This window comes from Chelon labrosus, assembly GCF_963514085.1.
Source record: "Chelon labrosus genome assembly, chromosome: 12".
NCBI classification, from domain to species: domain Eukaryota; kingdom Metazoa; phylum Chordata; class Actinopteri; order Mugiliformes; family Mugilidae; genus Chelon; species Chelon labrosus.
This window is the reverse complement of record NC_140345.1, coordinates 29,741,764-29,754,684: the sequence shown is the minus strand read 5'-3', so window position 1 is coordinate 29,754,684 and position 12,921 is coordinate 29,741,764. Positions and strand designations below refer to the sequence as shown.

General features: G+C 43.0%; 1 protein-coding gene across 2 annotated transcripts in view; it reads right to left on the bottom strand.

Moving 5' to 3' along the window:
* Window positions 1–5,880, bottom strand: part of LOC311496396 (collagen alpha-6(VI) chain-like) — a 41,186-nt gene extending 35,306 nt beyond the window's left edge. For both annotated transcript variants that reach the window (XM_084556252.1, XM_084556253.1), the window contains exon 1: window positions 4,793–5,880. The gene's annotated coding sequence lies outside the window, so the exon portion shown is untranslated. The remainder of the gene's footprint in view (window positions 1–4,792) is intronic.
* Between the last annotated feature and the right edge of the window lie 7,041 nt (window positions 5,881–12,921).

The following is a 12,921-nucleotide window of genomic DNA, read 5'->3' as shown; positions in this document are numbered from 1 at the left end:
TAGGATGTTGTTTGTTAGTAATCCACTTTGATCAGAGCTCTCTACAGTTTGTCATGTTGAACATACTAAGAGTCAGATGTTTTGTTCCATTTCAGTTTATTTAAAAGTCTTTATTCTTCTCAGAGTCAGATTCAGGTAACTCTCCGTGTGGAGTTCATTATCAGACATAAAGACAAAAAAATACCTCAACTGGATCCTCCTCCAACCAATCAGAGACATTTAAACTAATCAGATGTCTTGTATGTCTGCTGTCCATCACCACATTAAGCCCCGCCCACATAATCTGATTGGCTCAGCAGGTCTTTGCTGGAGCAGAATCAGTTACCAACAGAGAGACTCCAACAACTTCCCTCCACAAACATTTAGTGAAAAGTGGGTCTGACTTCCAGGCTAAAGCTAAGCTAATCTCTGCCAACCCATCCATCCACCCCGACCTCCTCCTCTTCAGAAGATTTTAGATGCAACATTTGTTGGTATTTGTGACCCAAGTGTATCAATAAGGAAATCTCAGTCTTCTTCTGGATTGTATAATGTGCACAATGGCAGAATGTGATGATGTCCAGGCTAAATAAAATGTCCAAAGTTAGCCCGTAGCTAAAGTGTAAGTGACAACGTCACCACTAGAGGTCACTGCCTCCAACACACTGGTCCTTTAAAGGCAAAGCATTTTTGTACAAGATGTAAAATATTTAGCATTAAATATTAGACTGAACTAAAGCTTCTTCTGCTTTTTATATAATTCATGTTCCTGGGTAGAGTTAAACTCGGTGACGGTTGCTGTCTCCTTTAACAAGAAAACAAATTCTTGAGAAAGTCTTAACAATTAGAGAAATATTTAGTCTGCTGGAGACACCGAGACCCAGAGGAACCAGATCTCACCGCTGACAAACCATGATGGATGTTCCCCGGAGAGATCAGGCTTTGATTAGAAAGTGATTTAAGAGATGAGGAGGTGTGATACCACGCTGACAACCAGGCCAGAGGAAGAGATGTGCGAATAAACTCAAAATAAACACACAAAGCAACAGATGTTACATTTATCTGAATATGTTTTTAGTTTTTTAGCATCATTTTTTGTTTTGTTTTTGCTAAAAAATGAAACAGACCAGGAAGTAAAATCAGAATTTGTTTGGATCTTGTGTTGATGTTGAGCAGAGGGTTTAGAGACTTCATCAAACTGGATCAGAGCTAAAGAACTGAACATAATTAGAGTCTAAAAAGACGTTTCTTATTCTTAACATAGCAACCGAGGGATCTTACAAATAAAAAGCATCTACAACATCTTCTGTTTCAGTTTAATGTAGAGAGACGTTGTTCCATGGTGGACAGAGGACACATCAACAGGGGACACCTCGGGTCTCGTCTTCAAACAGTCGTATCTTACCTCTACTGATAGTCTGTACTGGTCTGAGGGGAACAAGTGTGTTCACACTGAAACGAAGTGCTCCAGCTCCTGGTTTGTTCTGGGGTGGACTAAATGACGGCGCCATCAACCAGACCAGAAGTTAACAGGAGTTCCCAGACATGTGGAAATAAACCTATTATTAACTCATAAACCTGCCACAGGCTTTCAAGCAGACACAACTATGAGGCAATCAGGTTTGTTGAAGTTATGTGAGGGGAGTGACCTCCATCCTAAAACAGGCCTGATCCTAATCTGATCCTCTGATTGGTTCCTGCTTCCTCATAATGACCAAACATCTACAAATGTAAACTTTGACCAAATAAGGGCTCTCTCTGGTCTGCAACACACACACACACACACACACACTCCTGTTTCTATCTCTGTGAGGACCTTCCAGTGATGTAAAGCATTCTCTAACCCCTGACCCCAACCAGCTCAACTACGACCCCAACACCAAGTCTGAACGGGTTGTAACCACCTTAAAGTTGTTGGGCCCCACAATGACACCAGGCCCCACAACGCTGGCATCCTGCCTGAGTTTGGTCCTCACAACCTGATAAAAACACCACCAGGCTGGACCTGATGTAAACCTCTCATGAAAAAGGACCAAACCATAAAATAACCGTCACAGTTCAGCTCCTCCACCAGAACCTTAAGGTTGTTAGTTTATGAAAATCTTCACTGTGTTTCAACATCATCTGCTAAACTACTTATTTAACTTAAAGGCGTTTGTGGAAAACTCACTAAAATTAACTTAAAGACCCTCTTTGGTCTGAAGTCAGATCACAAACACTGACTGGTCTGGAGGAAACACAGACCTCAACAGCTGTGATCTAAAATCATTTTATTTAGCCTGGACATCATCACATTCTACCATTGTGCACGTTATACAATCCAGAAGAAGATTGAGATTTAATGATGATATGCTTGGGTCACAAACCAAAACGATTGTAGATCAAAGGAGGAGAGTGTTAATCTGTCAGAGCCCAAAACCTTATGTGGAGGAGGTCAGGGTGGATGGATAGGTCAACAGAGATTAGCTTAGCTTTAGCCTGGAACAACTAGTCCACAAGTCCAGCCCCAATATTTATAACATCTCTCGTCTGATATTTCACCAACGTTGATTAGACACGCCCTGCGATGGACTGGCGACCTGTCCAGTCTCTCGCCTGATGCCAGCTGGGATAGGCTCCAGCAGACCCCGCGACCCTTAACAGGAACAAGCGGTTAGAGAAGATGAAAGAATGAATGATCAGACACAAAACTACTTCTTTCTTTCTCCAGGCGGGGATTATTACAGAATAAATATAATCCCAGAATAAAGATGAAATGAGTTCAGAGCAGCACAGACATGTTTCAGCCTCTGTAGAGTCCCAGGTTCTGAAAGAGGCCCTAAAAGGTGAATAGGAACCCGATGATCTGCAGATGAAGGACTGAGGTGTGTGTGTGTGTGGGGGGGGGGGGGGGTGTTTCAGAGTAATCCTGAGGTCCCTGAAGGCAACACTACATCATACAGTCACACTGAGCAGAGCCGCCTGTAGTATGGAGGTCCAGAGAGGACTGAAGAAAACGACTGAAGACTTTAATCTGAATATACGTATAAAAGTTTAGTCATTTAAAATTACAAAAAAATAAGTAAGAGTAAGAACTCCACAAAAGGCTGAAATGTTTAACTGGTGACTTGATTTAAACAGATCTGAAACAACTTTAAATCTCACCGATTAAATTTATTATTGTAATAATTAACTGCTTCTTCTTTCTTTTTGACATGAACTCAATCATTCAGTCCATCCTACTGTATCTACATGCAGACGTAGTGATTGTTTGTGGCCACGACGGCTTCTTAAACCTACAAAGACCCTACAGCGAACTGAAAGCACTCCACAACCCTCCGGGGTTTCATGTGTTCATGTAAATTGCTTTTATATAGAGCTTTTTTACCTGTTGGTTCTCAAAGCTCTTTACTGTCACAGACTCATCTACCCATTCGCTCACACATTCACACACCAGTGCCACGCACTGGGAGCAACTGGGGGTTCAGCGTCTTGCTCAAGGACACTTCGGCATGTGGCACATTCCAGGGATCAAACCGCTAACCCTCTGGTTGGTGGACAACCCGCTCTACCTACTGAGCCACAGCCGCCATCCATGTGTCAGATGAATGAGAGGTTTGATGCTCCCAGCGCCTGGCACTGAACAAATATGAGGATCTGCCACATGATTAAAGCTCCGAGTACAAATAAACGTTGAATAAATATGAGATCATTTACATTTAAACTGACAGATGTTCAGTTTATTTGAAGAACCCATCTCCTCTGGTTGAGGAAAGGTTTTGGTTTTTGACTTCTGTACGTTCTCATGCAACGACACATTAAAGAGAGACCATGAGGGTCCCATGTGTTTTACATCCAGAGTCTGGTTCTGAAGGCTCCACACAGCTAATGGGAAAAAGATCTGAACCAGACCCTGTGTTTGTGTGTGTGTGTGTGTGTGTGTGTGGGGGGGGGGGGGGGGGGGGTCATAACGTCCCAATTCTTCTCAAAACCTCAAAGCACCAGGCTGGTGTTTTTCTATGAGTTAGACCATGAAAATACAAATAATCATACCAAAAACATATTTAAAATAAAGTTGCGGTACAGTTTGTGAAGAGGTGTCTGGTTTGTTTTAGAGGGCTCAGAGAAAGCTGGTTTTATTTATTTGGATTTTTCTGTGCTGCTCTGAATAAATAAGGTTTGAACCTGTTTAAACGGAGGCAGCAGCTCTACCAGCAGCACATTAACAGGTCAATACATCTGAAGCACCGTCAGGAACACAGTTTATAATAATCCCCAATAAAACCAGACAGTCACTAAATCTCTCCAACAGCTGAGAGACTCAGAGTCATAAAATTCACCGGTCGCTCAACGTCAGGAAAAAACAACATTTATCTAAACTTCTAAAATGATTTTCTCCAACAGCTGGGAATAAATAAATTATAACACACATCAGCTTCTTCCATTTCTAGATCTTCTCTTCTGAGAAACTAAACCTGTCAACTCATCTTTACGGGTTTTACATGATAAACATAAAAGAAATTAAAAGATTAAATGATTGTGTATAAAATAATCTTGAGCAAATCTAGTTCCAGCTGCACAATAACATTCATTTACATCCCTGTTCCTAAAGCTTGAACAGAGTTGTGTTTTTATATCTTAAACATGTTAAATCTGCAGAAAGAGGTGATTCACAGCTTATATTTTAACCCTAAATGAATCATTAAAGATCCTAAACTGACCTCAGATGAGCTTCAGTTTAAATTCTAGTAAAGTTCATGCAGCGGCTGCTCTGACTCTGACTCAGGTAACAAACAGGCTTCATGCATTTCATTCCAGCTCTGCAGAGACTTACAGATCTGCTGCCGTGCGTCCTCTTCCTCTTCACGTCCAACACCGAGTCCCACGGCCATGTAGGGACGCACTGACTCGTTCCAGCGGGAGACGCCTCCCAGAGGAGACGTCCACTCCTCCCACTGCTGCAGAGGTGAAGGAACCCACAGCTCAGTGTCTGGAGATCATCTGCTCAACAACACTCTAGTCAACTTAAAGATGGACAGAAGATCTTAACATGTGAGAGTCTTTCCATCTTGTTCCAACATCTGGATCATGTCTCCAAGTCAACCAGCAGCTGTTGATGGTTCTGATCCAGCGGTAGGTAGAGATCCATTAGAGACAGCAGCTGCTACAATATTCTACTGACCACATGATGGCGCTGTAACGAGACCCAGGACTCACTGTGTGTTCACACCTCCTCTAAGATGTTTGGTGTGAACGGGGCCTCAGTGACTTTGTTCTGTTTTAACCACATTAAATGAAGTGAAGCCAGCGACTGTTAAACTTCCCCCTGAGAGTTTTAAAGTTTTATCATTCCATCAGCTGATTCAGCTGGAACCCCCCTCTTCTTCTTCTTCTTCTTCTTCTTCTCACTCACGCTTCTCACTCATTCCTTTGATGGAGCTCCACCTTTTCCTCTGGAACTCAAACAGGAACTAATCTCGGTCCACATGGTTCCTCCTGCAGATAACAGCTCCACACAAACATCTGGCTGGGACTGGCTTATACTGTAGATAAGGGTTCCTTTACTGTATCTGGTGAGTCAGTCCCAGACCCGTCATCATCTGTAACATCTGTTCTTCTTTAAGAAAGAAAGTATCCTCTCTGCAGTAAAACCATCAGAGACTCTATGACTCTATAATAATTTCTGAGCTTTTAGTCCCAATCTTACGATCTTGTATCAGGAGAGGTTAAAGTTAAAGACCCACAAAGAAGCAACAGCTGGAATAAATCTGATTTAGTGGATCTTACAGAGGAATTACTCTATGTACTGATCTACACAGGAAAAATATTCTGACAAACAAATAAAATCTGTAAAGAAGCGCCTCAAACAAAGAAAACTTCAGAGTATATTAAATCTGTAGCTGCAGTTCATCTAACGTCCACTAGAGGCTCCACAGCGACGAGTTTGAAAATCATCAGGATTATAAACGTATTAATTCTACCAGTGGTGGTTCATCAGCTCCAGTAAATCATTCTCTTCTGAACTAAACTTCCATTTTAATATTTCCCCATTAATCTAATTAAATTATTCCAATAGTTTATTCTTTTCATGTTCTGTCTTGTCTGTCTCTCAGCTGTGGTGCTTCTGTCAGTGTAGCTTAGCATCAGAGCTTTTATCCAATCATATTTCATCATCATGTTGCTGGGCCTTCACAATTAAACCTGAAACACATTGTAATGACGCTGTTCCTGTAACCAATCACATTTCTAGTTGGTATTCTTAGTCCTTCTCTGTGGCCTACGGTAGCGTCAGCGTTTTACCGTCCTCTGATTGGACGGTCAGAGAGCCGCTCTGTTTAAGCTAAGCTAGCGGTTCATGTTCATCTGTTCCTAGCTGCACAACGTTAACGTTCTGATAGCTGTTTGTTGAAGCCACCATGGAGGAAGGAGGAGAGGCAATCCTTTTGGTTGCAGATCTTCTCAGAAAGACATTTTCACAGCGGACTTTGAAGGAAAAGCTGGATATTGTGAGGAAAGGCCGCCCAACCCTGGAGCTAGCTAGCCTGACCCAGCCGGGGAAACTTTCAGGTCAGCAACTATGAGCGCTACCCTTGGTTGACAGGCTCTGAGGAGAACTCTAAATAGTTTCTAAAGTTCTGGTGAGTTAAATGAATTATATTTACATCTGTTATGTATATTTTTGTCATTTTATTGGGTCGACATTGATGCTTCTGCTGGATTTGACGTATGTGGCGCTGGTGGCTGCAGAGAGTGAGAGGAGACTTTATGAATTGTTCTAAGTGAGTTTCTTTCTTTAGTAATGACATTCATCTCTATATGAGATACCTGTCTACGATGCTACGTCCTGTTTTATTGTGTATCTGGATGATGTTGATGGTTTCTATAGCAGTGGATCATAACCATCGTATTAAGACGTGTTTTGAATAAGGTTGGAAGTCAGTGAAGGCCTAGGAGGGAAATACACGGACCGCCCTCTGGAAGGAGTGTTTGCATCCAAAACAACTGTTATAGCATGAAGAGTTCACTTTCATTAGCATGAACGAGGAACTGATGAAGCAGAAACCTCCAGGGATGAAAACCCAGAGGCTCCAACAGTGAATCACTCCCCACAGACCTCCATCATAAATATGTAGATGATAAACAACTCAGTTATTCAACTTTTTAGTTTATTTTCCAGGAAACTGTAGTTCCTCTAACGTCCACTAGAGGCTGCACCAGATAAACATCCACGTTAAATCACGTTTCTGCTACTGGAACAGTTCTGGTCTCGTTCATGATGAATGTTTCTAGAACTCACCTGATTAAAGTAGATAAAGGATTAAAGTTCTGCAGCATTACGGGGGCGTGGCCTCTTTGACAGGTGGGTGTGGGCACAGGTTGCTAGCTCCACCTGTTTGACCATTGTTGAATCAGCTGGAAGTTGAGCCTTGTGGTGAAATGTGTCTCCAGACCAGAAAGAGGACGGTGGAACCAGAAGCAGAAAAGGCCTGAGGACTGTTGGACTCTGGGAAGGATGGTGGCTCAAACATCCAACCGAAAAAAAAAACAAAAAAAAAGACAGACAAAAGAAATGAGGGACAAATTAATTCTTCATACACAACAGTTTGATCCCATGTACTTTATGTTGGATTTCTTATAAAAGAGAAATGATTTCCCCTGATCCAAATTAGCAAAGACAAAAAAACCTGGAAAGTCTATGAAGGCGGCTAAATCCAGCTGATGACCAGCTGATGATTGTTTATATCAGGTTCCTAAGGAGGTGTTGGAGGTTAAGTTCCTTAAACAATTCTCAGTTTATAAAATGAAGACAAACGTCTTCTTGGAGCCAAACCTCAACATGAGTCTGTCCGTCACCCACTCAGTCTCTGACCACAGGGATGAAGGTTGCCCTGAATCACTGTCTGTGTATTAAATGTTTAAACCAACTAATCCAAACAATGAGGACGCTGCTTTATCTGAACCGCTGGGATGAGCTGACAACACAAAGCAGCCAAACACAGCTGAGACCAGGCCCGGATTCATTCCTCATGAGGTGTGGATATGTGTGTGTGTGTGTGTGGGGGGGGGGGGGGGGGACAAGGGTTGAGCTGGACCTGTCCCATAGACTGTATGAAGATGGAACAGCTCCTCTAAAGTGAAGCCAAATCAACTAGAGCTCCCCCTAGTGGATAGAATAGGTCATAAGCTCCGCCTCCTACATGTTAGTGGGCGGGACTTGGGCCAAACTAAAACACTAAAATACTCGTCAAATAATTATTTTCAATGATGGTTTCTGTCATTTTAGGTAGTTAATATAATGTTGATGAATGTTCAAGTTTTTAGTTTTATTTAGTTATTTGACGCTATAGAAACAGGATGTGACATAATGGCGACTACCAGTTGCCATGCCAACCGCTCCGTAAAGAGGTCCTGTGGGGCCGTGAGAGTTGTAAAAAAATTAAAACAAATAAGTCCAGTGTATAATCCAACATCTCCTTGTACCAGGTGGAGGTAGAGCAGAGCGTAGTATTAATGAAACTAAAACATGAGTGAGTCTGGAGGAAGTGTGGGCGGGGCATCAATATCACGGCTCCACGTGGCTCCGCCCTCAGACCGTACTGATCAGACACTGGATCCAAACTCACAAGATGGCGCCGCCCGTATCCCCGGGAAACTAGAGTCAGTTTGACCAATGAGAGGAAGAGGAGACGTGTTGTCCATATTTATATACAGTCTATACTCTGGACCAATGGGAGCCACTGATCCAGTTGATTGACATGTGACTCCAAACATTGTCCTGAGGGAAACACCGTCCTACTGAAGCAGAGCATCCAGACCAGGTGTGGTCCACGTCAGACGTCCTGATGGTGATGAGGACAGAGGAGACGATCCATGACTGTTGATGAGACTCAGAGTTGTAGTGATGACAGGAATGAATCTGAAGAATACGGATTACAGATCATTGGTACAGAACATCTGAGCAAACATCATCTTCAATTAATCGTACGTATACAGTTTCTTTTAGACTGTATTTTTAATTCTGTTGTTCTTTTAGTTGCAATTAACATTTTCAGTTTGTTCTAGTCATTTTATTTCCTTCTGTATATTACTTTATAGTCTCCTGTAGTTCATGGTCCTGCGTTTCTGTAGCTCCTCCAGACTGATGAGCAGCGTTTATTTAATCTGAAGGAGAACTTTTAAATATTATCTCCTGAAGTCTGAGGGTTCAGCTCTGACTCATTAAAAGATGTTCCTTTACACTTTAACGTTTCAGCTAAACACACCAACTCTGGCCACTCAGAACTCAATAAAGGTTATTCAAACAAGATGTGTAAAGTGACCTGTTAGATTTCAACAGCTCAGAGTCTTTTCTCAGTGACTGGACGCTGCATTTTATGTATCACAATCAAATGACGCCGTGTTTCTTTCTGTAGTTTTCTCTCCTGTCCTGTGTTCCTACTCAACCATGAACTGGTTTCTGTCTGAGGTTCAGAACCAGACTGTGACAACATTAAAACCTCAGATATTCTCCAGGTCCACCTTTAAAACCGCTGCTCATTAAACGTGCCCAAGGACATTTTATAGACAATGAAAAGCTCCCAGCTGGGATATAAAACTGAAACCACAGCTGGGAGGAGAAACCAGCCAGGAGGAGGAGGAGGAGGAGGAGGAGGGGTTAGGACTGAAGGCTACAACATTATAAGGTCTATAGGATCCTTATAATGTGATGATGTCATGTTACGTAACACTGAGACCAGACTGAGATCATTTCCTCCCCTCCTCCCTTCCTCCCCCAGAACCTGAAGCTGCTCAGCTCGACTCTGAGCCTCCAGAACTCAGAACCTGAATAACCTGAGGAGGAGGACTCAACACATGCACACGACAAAGAAGCAAAGCTGGAGGAAATAATAAAGTTCAGTTTGATGCAGACTTACACAACAACACACTGCAGGGTACTCCAGAAAAAAAGAGATAAGAGAAAGAACACAGCTGAGAACAAGGAGAACCAGGAGAACCAGGCTGGAACACTGAGCTTCATATATACACCTGGGATGAAGGGTTAAGAAGACACAGGTGAGACTAATGAGGGAGGAGCCAATCAACCTATCAACCAATCAGAGGAAAACAGACAGGAAGTAAATCAGGATAAAAAGGTTAACAGTGTGAATTCAACAAGTCATTTATTAAATCACATGAATTCATCCTCCTCCAGGAAGAGAGAGACATCTGATCACATCTGGTTCATCCTGTCATCACTTCCTCATTCCTCTGATCCAACAGTCCTCAGGCCTTTTCTGCTTCTGGTTCCACCGTCCTCTTTCTGGTCTGGAGACACATTTTGCCACAAAGCTCAACTTCCAGCTGATTCAACAATGGTCAAACAGGTGGAGCTAGCAACCTGTGAGCACACCCACCTGTCAAAGAGGCCACGCCCCATTAATGCTGCAGAACTTTAATCCTTGATCATGATGGACACCAGGGGCCTCAAGTACAAAGACTGATTGTCCACGCCCCCTTTAAAATATGCAGATTATATTTAAATTGACCCTCCACCTGAGATTCCCCTCTCTGCACGATCAGAAAATGAAAACATAAGAATGAATAAGACGGAAAAAAAGAAGAACGTCACAGAAAGAGAATTGGAGACACTACTCACTGGAGTGGAGACAGACATGTCCTCTTTGACAGCTGTCCTCCACGTCCCACCATGTTGGTTAATGAAGCATCACATCTGATCTGATCATTGATGAAGGAACATGTTTCATCATGTGATGGTTCTTCTATATCAATGTGTGTCCAGTCCATAGCTCTGATTACATTCAGAGAACCGGCTCTTTAATGTTGACCTGTTCAGATGCATTGTGGGTATTTGATACACCTGGCTGACATGAGGATAACTCCGCCCCACACGGCTGGCATGGCTCTGCTCAGGGTCGACCGGTCGGACTAATAGTTTTCACATTGATGACAGTTTCCCAGCATCACCTCTAAGTGTCTCCAGAGGACCAACAGCTGTAGAAGCCAGCGTAGCCAGACATGACGTTGGTGAAGGAACGGACAAGTTCACGGACATTTACCTCTTGATTCATCTGAACTTTTCTGTGAACGAGAACGTACAGAATATTTTTGTGGTCACACAACCTTCGTACATGAGGCCCCTGAACTGTTTAGTAGCAGAAACATGTTGATTTAACCTGGAGGTTAATCTGGTGGAGCCTCTAGTGGACGTTAGAGGAACTGCAGCGTTTCTTGGAAACTAAATGGACGCAAAGTTTCCTGGAAACTAAACTAAAAAGTTGAATAACTGAGTTGTTTATCATCTACATATTTATGATGGAGGTCTGTGGGGAGTGATTCACTGTTGGAGCCTCTGGTTTTTCATCCCTGGAGGTTTCTGCTTCATCAGACTCTGGAGCAGCACATCACCCTCTTTGACCTCCAGCTCCTGATTGGCTGAGCAGCTGGACGTCCAAACCACACCAGCAGCTGTAAAAGTTCATATCATAATCATGAAAGTTAAGTCTGATCCAAGAATCAGGAAACAGTCTGTGACTGCACATCTGTCCCCATCTGTCTCCTGCATCTGTCTCCTCCATCTGTCTCCTGCATCTGTCTCCTCCATCTGTCTCCTCCATCTGTCTCCCGGGGAGATATCTGATACCTACTGAACTAAGACAGGTGCAGAGACTGAGGAGCAGTGAGTTAAAGTTAATGAACCGAGGAACAAAGACATGAGTCTGATTCCTCTTATGACCCAGTGAATGTTCACACCCTCAGACAATCAGCTGCAGCTTTAATAAAGTTAAAGTTGTCTATTTTCTTCTATTTTATCTCCTGTTTTTATTTTTTATCTAACTTATTTAATTTAATAAGTGTAGCTCAGTGTAGAACCATGTTGCATGTTGTCTCTTTTCCACTGGGATCAGACGGTAGAGTTCCTGGTGTCTGAGAGGAGAACTAGTGAGGTTACGCCATCTAGAGGCCTGGGGACAGTACTGCAGGTTTCTGCTGCAGGTAAAAGTCTGTTGAAGTCTTCTTTCACAGTCCTCTAGGGTTCCAGGAGGTGGACCTAATAAACCAGGACTATCTCCAGAACCATCAGGTCCATGTTCCTGACCCTGGTCTCTATGACCCTGGTCTCTATGGACCCTGGTCTCCATGGACCCTGGTCTCTATGACCCTGGTCTCCATGGACCCTGGTCTCTATGGACCCTGGTCTCTATGACCCTGGTCTCTATGGGCCATGGTCTCCATGGACCCTGGTCTCTATGACCCTGGTCTCCATGGACCCTGGTCTCTATGACCCTGGTCTCTATGACCCTGGTCTCCATGGACCCTGGTCTCTATGACCCTGGTCTCTATAACCCTGGTCTCTATGGACCCTGGTCTCTATGGATCAGACTTCAGTGTCAGTAACATTGTGTCTGATTAATTAGTGATAAACTAAAACATCTTCTAGATCAGAGAGTAGAAAACACCCTGATAGCAATGATATCATTCTGAACTCATTCAGCAACCCCTTGACTAGAACTGGACCAAGAGTTTAGAGAAATACCACAAAGGTTCTAGTAACAATAGAACCAGGCCCACTCTCCATTTGGACATGTGGAGAACCAAAGAACCCAAAGTGTTCCACGTTGGGTTTTTACCTCTTGAAAGTGAATCTGGCTACAAAATCCTACTGATTCCACTACAGGAGGCAACGTACACACAATTCAACCTTTGGACATTTTATTTCTCCTGGACATCATCACATTCTACCATTGTGATCATTATACAATCCAGAAGAAGATTCAGATTTCCTCCGTGTTGTTCACAGATGGAACTCCCCAGGGAAACCAGTCACCAAGGCATGCTACATATCAATGCTAAGCTAACTGTTACTACTAGCTGGCTGTGTTGTGTTTATTATCTGTAGTACCACCATTAGTCCACTAGATGGAGATTAGAGTACCATGAATGGGTGGGGATAAATGACAAGGC